Source organism: Schistocerca piceifrons, chromosome 7 (genome assembly GCF_021461385.2).
Source record: "Schistocerca piceifrons isolate TAMUIC-IGC-003096 chromosome 7, iqSchPice1.1, whole genome shotgun sequence".
Classification (NCBI taxonomy): Eukaryota; Metazoa; Arthropoda; class Insecta; order Orthoptera; family Acrididae; genus Schistocerca; species Schistocerca piceifrons.
In genome coordinates, this window is record NC_060144.1 from 53,201,172 (window position 1) to 53,207,681 (window position 6,510).

The window sequence follows — 6,510 nt, forward strand, 5'->3', positions numbered from 1 at the left end:
TTCCCTGGATTGAGTCCTACACAATCTCATCCATTTCGCACATATTTTTCTATTCCTACAGCATGTGTGAATCCACTATACGCACTGGAACACTCAGTCCCAGCACATTTCAGTACTCTGCCATTCCACTGCTCTCATATACGACATTCCAGCCACTGCCATGCTAGTCCATCCTCTCAACAACGTCAACCGGCTCCCACTTTCCAGTCACGAAATTCCTCCTGACATAATCCTTTCCTACAAGTCCCAGCCTACAAAGCTGCATCCTTGCCTTTTGCTATGCTGACCTTTTGTTCCGTCCTCGTTCTAACCAATCTACGCTGAATTCAATGTTTTGGGACTACTGCAGTTCCTTCCTGATCCCAGTGCTGTGAACGACATTTCATCTCCATAATTGCTTTTCCGATATAGTCAATACCAACATTATAATGTAGCAGAATTAATAACATCATTTCTATTTTTTAACTGCCATTCAAATCGTCTAGAAATCAACATTTGTGGATTGCACTTTGGCTGATGGGGGTTTCATCCACCGGCAGCTCGCTCTCTCATGAGGAGATGAAATAACGATTTCTAGCAATGAATAGATTTTGAAAAGGTACGATGAAATAGTTTGCGAGATCATTTGCCTAAAACTAAGAAATAAAACAGCCTACAGAACCATTTGATGCGCCTTTGCGCTATGTTCAAAATCACGTGCAGCGAACGAGACTGCGCGGGCTACATAATCCACCAGACGAGTAATCTCGATTACGCTTTAAAACTCTAAGATCCTAAGTTAAACTTTAAATTTAAAGTATCAGTCAACATATCATTTACTGTTAAAATATTACACTAATGTAATTTTCTATGACCAAAGTAGCTAGGCCTTGAGATGAACTTTTATGACACTTAACATAAATAGTTAGCAGCGGCAGTTCGCAAAATAGTTTACTTTTCCCTTGAATCTTTAATTAAGTTCCTCTTAATCACTCTGATTACTTTCAATATATTTTTTCTTACAATACTTTACGTCACAATGACCAATTTGATACTCCACTTGTCCATTTCCTACTCTTCGTTTGACTATGGAAATTCAGACAACACTTGCCCTCTAAGCAGTAATTAAATTTTTATTAATTACCCCGATTGCTTTCAAACAATTTTTCATGATGGTCAATTGAATACCCCATTTTCTCACTTCTGGGAATGAAAATTCTGGCAAAAGTCCATGATAATTTCTAAGGATCCTTGTTATCGCTCAGCTCAAACATTTGACCGTCTCAAATTCGTCCTAACTCATACCTCTCAGAATGGAAACAGTTTGCGTTGAGGGTTTGAATACGAAAGGAACTTGTCTGGATTATGTCCAGCAATCGCGATTTAGATTTTCCCTGTACACACCCAGTCAAATCCCAGGATCGTTCCTTATAGTTTACCACAACACATTCCCTCCGTCAGTTTCGGTGAAGGGGTTAGGCGTTCGTCGTTAAGGCTTTCGGTGACGGTGGCTCATTAAAACCTAAGCTCCCTGCCATCAAGTACGATCCTGGCACTACCCCAGCTGGTAATTCTGGGCCACGTGTTGCTTGACAGGCACCGCCTCACTCACTGAATGCCAAGTAGTTCGGCCATTTATTCAGAAAATAGCATCTTACACTGTTCTCTCCACAAGGCAGCTGGGGAACAGAATGGCAACAACTAGGCATGAGTCTAGTGAAGTCCATCGCTATGTTCTTCTCCCATATGACGATTAAAAAGGAGTCACTATGACAGGTAATGAAGCACCTCGAGAAGGCATGCTACGAAGATACAGTAAACAGCCATCTACGGGCACTCAAGTGGCAGAACTCGTCCGTGAACTGGAAAGAACCTAGATCCAGGAAATGATGAAGTCACAAATTCCTCACGGAGTGATCTGTGTGACAATACTGGTTATGGTTTGTGCAGGAACGGTTCCCAGTATCTGCAAAATTCGGGGAGCTGCTATAATGAAAGAAGGGAATGATGTACATCTTGAACCCACCAAACATCACAAGCCTATCAATTTTGTAAATGTGGAGTAAGAGTCAGAGAAAAGTTATTATTCATTAGACTAAGAAGGCATAGACTTTTAACAGCATCAAAAAACTTTAAGTATGGCTACAGGAAAATGGACGATTACTAAGGACTAATTTAATGGAGCCAAGAAATTAGCAAGCAATAAAGACTCATAGAGCATAATAGTTTTCATAATAATTCATCTGTGAATTCTAACGAACTTCGAAATTCTTTTCTCACAGGGTACTAGAAGCGAAATAACAAAAGATTCTAACCTATTCTTTTTTATATTCTTGTACATACTAGTGTGTGACACATTCATATTCTGTAACAGTATGTGGTACAATTCTATTAACGCTCCGATATTTTCATAAATCACCCTCCAGGTACTCGATGGACATCCACTCCATTAACTCAGAAGGAAGGCCCATTGTCCACTACAGCCTAAATTTTCTCGTAGCTGAAGTTCGTTCTGCTGTAACATAACATACAGTTACGGCAACATTATAAAAATGCTTGAAATTATCTGTCTTTTCTCAAATCCATCCTTCAAATTTATTTTATCAGCTTTCTTCAGGAGGTTCAAGTTTCCGCATTTGGTTTCCCTTTTACAAATTATCCCCAGCACTACTAATATTTATTGTAATTCAGAACCACCTCATATCAACACTGACGTAACAGGTTTTGCCGAGAACAGCTCGCCCTCTGAAATAAAAAAAAATTAAAAATTAAAAAAAACTGAGTAAAAGAATCAACGATCAACTTGAACGGATATCTAGTGACGTCTGCCCAGACCAAACGAAACGAACAATATCGAAGGGGAAGGGGGATGGGGGAAGGAACAAAAGATGGTAACGTACTTGCCTCCCATTCAGCGGGCCTGGGTTCGATTCCCGGCAGGTTTGGAGAGTTTCTCCGCTCGTGGATTGGGTGTTGTGTTGTCTTCATCATTATTCCATCCTCATCACCGGCGCGCGAGTCACCCAATGTGGCGTTGAAATAAGACTCGCACTCGGCGGCCGAACTTCCCCCCCCCCTCCCCCCTTTGGGGCCTCCGGGCCAGCAAAGCCATACGATTATTTCATCTTTTTCTTTTTTTTTGGCAAATACTGAGTGCATATCTGTATGAAAGTATTATTGACACACTGCTTCAGTAACTTTTATTGTTATTTTGTGTGTGTGTGTGTGTGTGTGTGTGTGTGTGTGTGTGTTTTTGTGTGATTCACGAAGATATGCAAATATTTTAGTATGTTATTCTACAAATAACACTAGAGGAAAAAGTTCATATAAACATAGCTCCGCAACTGTTTAGTTAAAGCACTCCGTCTTCAGGACACGAGTGGCCTACCGAGACCATCCTACCGCCGTCCCATCCTCAGTGGAGGATGCGGATAGGAGGGGCGTGGGGTCAGCACACCGCTCTCCTGGTCGTTAAGATGGTATCTTGACCGAGGCCGCTACTGTTCGGTCGAGTAGCTCCTCAATTGGCATCACGAGGCTGAGTGCACCCCGAAAGATGGCAACAGCACATGGCGGCCTGGATGGTCACCCATCCAAGTGCCGACCACGCCCGACAGCGCTTAACTTCGGTGACCTCACGGGAACCGGTGCATCCACTGCGGCAAGGCCGTTGCCCAAATGTTAAGGTAAGGAAAATAAAAGATTTTGCCTGAAATTTAGCGCCTTCGCTAATATGAAGCCATCGCAGAACTGTACGAGGTTAAAGTAAAGAATTATTTCCATTTATTTTGTTATTATTGGTCTAGTGATTCTAATGAAACATGTCCCAGACATGTATCTGCAGTAGTTTTCCAGAACATCCAGAGAAGCAAATTTATTTACTCTCCATTAAGAATGTAGAAACGCTTATGTCATTATAGATCTGATAATTAACAGTTTCCCTGAGACTTTTTATTACCTCTTTTTATTATCTACGATAATGATCGAAGCAGACGAAGTGAATTAAAATTTGTACTACGGCCGTGACTCGAACCCGGGTGTTCTTGCGGGTTAGGCAGGAATGCTAACCATTACGCCACCGCAGTGCGATGGTCAACTTTTCTGCACGAATTATCTAAGGTGAGTGCCCTTCCCAATCGTGCAGCAATGTTGACCATCGTACTCTGGTGGTGTAATGGTTAGCATTTCTGCCTAGCAAGCAAGAAGACGCTGGTTCGAGTCAGCACAAATTTTAATTAATTTCCTCTGCTTCGATCGTTATTGTGGTGTCACCGCCAGACGCCACACTTGCTAGGTGGTAGCCATTAAATCGGCCGCGGTCCGTTAGTATACGTCGGACCCGCGTGTCGCCACTGTCAGTGATTGCAGACCGAGCGCCACCACACGGCAGGTCTAGAGAGAGTTACTAGCACTCGCCCCAGTTGTACAGCCGACTTTGCTAGCGATGCTACACTGACAAATACGCTCTCATTTGCCGAGACGATAGTTAGCATAGCCTTCAGCTACGTCATTTGCTACGATCAAGCAAGGCGCCATTACCAGTGTATATTGAAATGGAAATTAAGTAAAGAGAGATGTACACCGATTGTGGATTAAAGTTAAGTATTACAGCGACTGCGTCCGTTTTTCTAAGTTCTCATTTCCTTGTAATGTTACAGACCTCACGCCAGTCTGCGTGTAATTAAACGCGTGCATTTCGGCCTCCTCTAGCACACGGTGTTGGCTCAAAAGCCAACACTTCAATTATCGTCTATGTCACTGTGGGCAACCGCTAGTGACTGGTTTCAGTCGTTTTCTAACCTTGAATGAGATAGTTTTCTGTATTGTTCAGTGAATGAACATAATAACAACAGTGTCTTTAAGTGAAACTACATAGTAACTGTTGTAGTTTTCACATTATCTATGAAATACGCCGATATGGTGTTTATTCACGGGAAATGTGATGCTGCAGTTAACGAATATGGAGTGCGTTATCCAACTCGGAGGATTCCGAAAGAACGAAACATTAGCGGAGTAGTCAGCGGCTCGTGGTCGTGCGATAGCGTTCTCGCTTCCCGCGCCCGGGTTCCCGGGTTCGATTCCCAGCGGGGTCAGGGATTTTCTCTGCCTTGTGATGACTGGGTGTTGTGTGATGTTCTTAGGTTAGTTAGGTTTAAGTAGTCCTAAGTTCTAGGGGACTGATGACCATAGTGCTCAGAGCCATTAGCGGAGTATTTCGAATATTACGGGAAACAGGTTCTCCACGTAGCGTTCATAATCAGTACTAGCGCTCGATAAGTGAAGACGATGATGAGAATATTATGGATACTGTTTAACGTAGCTCGGGTACAAGTACATGACGTATCTCTCAACGATAAGGAATGTCTCAATCTAAGGTATGGCGTACACTGAAGTACAATAATCTACATCCTTATCGTAAACAAAAAGTGCATCATTTGCATCCGGGAGATCCTGTCCTTTGCTTGGAGTTGTGCAAGCGGTAAATACTAATCGGCAGTTACAAAAATACATTTTATTTACTGATGAAGCACTGTTTACTCGAGATGGAATAAACAATTTATATAACGAACACGTATGGTCTGAAGGAAATTCACATGCAGCAGTGCAACGCAATTCCCAGCAGCGATTATTGGACCATTCATTTTCCCATGACGTCTAACTGGCGAGACGTACTTACAATTCCTTCAAGAAGAAATGTCCCGCTTGCTCGAAGATATTCCACTTCCTACGCGATTGCAAATGTATTTTCAACATGACGGCGTGGCTCCACATTTCACCAATGCCGTTATTATACATTTAAATAAACATTTTCCCCAGAGATGGATTGGTGCTACACTTCAGTGGCCACCCAGATCGCCTGATTTAACACCAATGGACTTTTTTGTATGGGGACGGATGAAAGACATAGTTTATGAGAACAAATTCCGGAGGCAGGACTTGCTCGCATTATGAATGCAAAAGACGAAATTAAGAACAACTATGTGAAACTGAAACGAGCAACAAAATCTTATCATACACATGCAGCTAAATGCATTGAACTCTGTGGAGACATTTTTGAGCTTTGTTTTATCCGGTTTAACATGGATTTACGTGTGCTGTGGTATTAATAAAAGCAAATTATCTGACACATCCATGCAGTTTCACTTAACGTTATTACTATCATTTTTGCAAAATTAAATTGTCTACAACTTCTGTTGAAAACTTTGTGTTATTGTCTGGAATTTAAAAAAAAAAAAAAAAGGGAAATTGGGACAAGTAGTTAATGAATTAAAAATTTTACGAAATTACGTCTTTGCTTCTCTGGATGTTCTGGAAAACTACTGCAGATACACGTTGGGGACATGTTTTATTAGATTCACCAGGTCAATCACAACAAAATAAATGGAAATCGCTCTTCACTTTAACCTCGTAAAGTTTTGCGATGGCTTCATGTTAGCGAAGTTGCTAAATTTCAAGCAAAATCTTTTATTAGCCGTAAATCCGTAAATAAACATTTGCTGACCTATGTTTATATGAACTTTTTTCTTTAGT

General features: G+C 41.6%; 1 pseudogene; it reads right to left on the bottom strand.

Moving 5' to 3' along the window:
• Positions 1-3,536: 3,536 nt before the first annotated feature.
• LOC124709169 lies at positions 3,537-3,654 on the bottom strand (annotated as a pseudogene).
• Between the last annotated feature and the right edge of the window lie 2,856 nt (positions 3,655-6,510).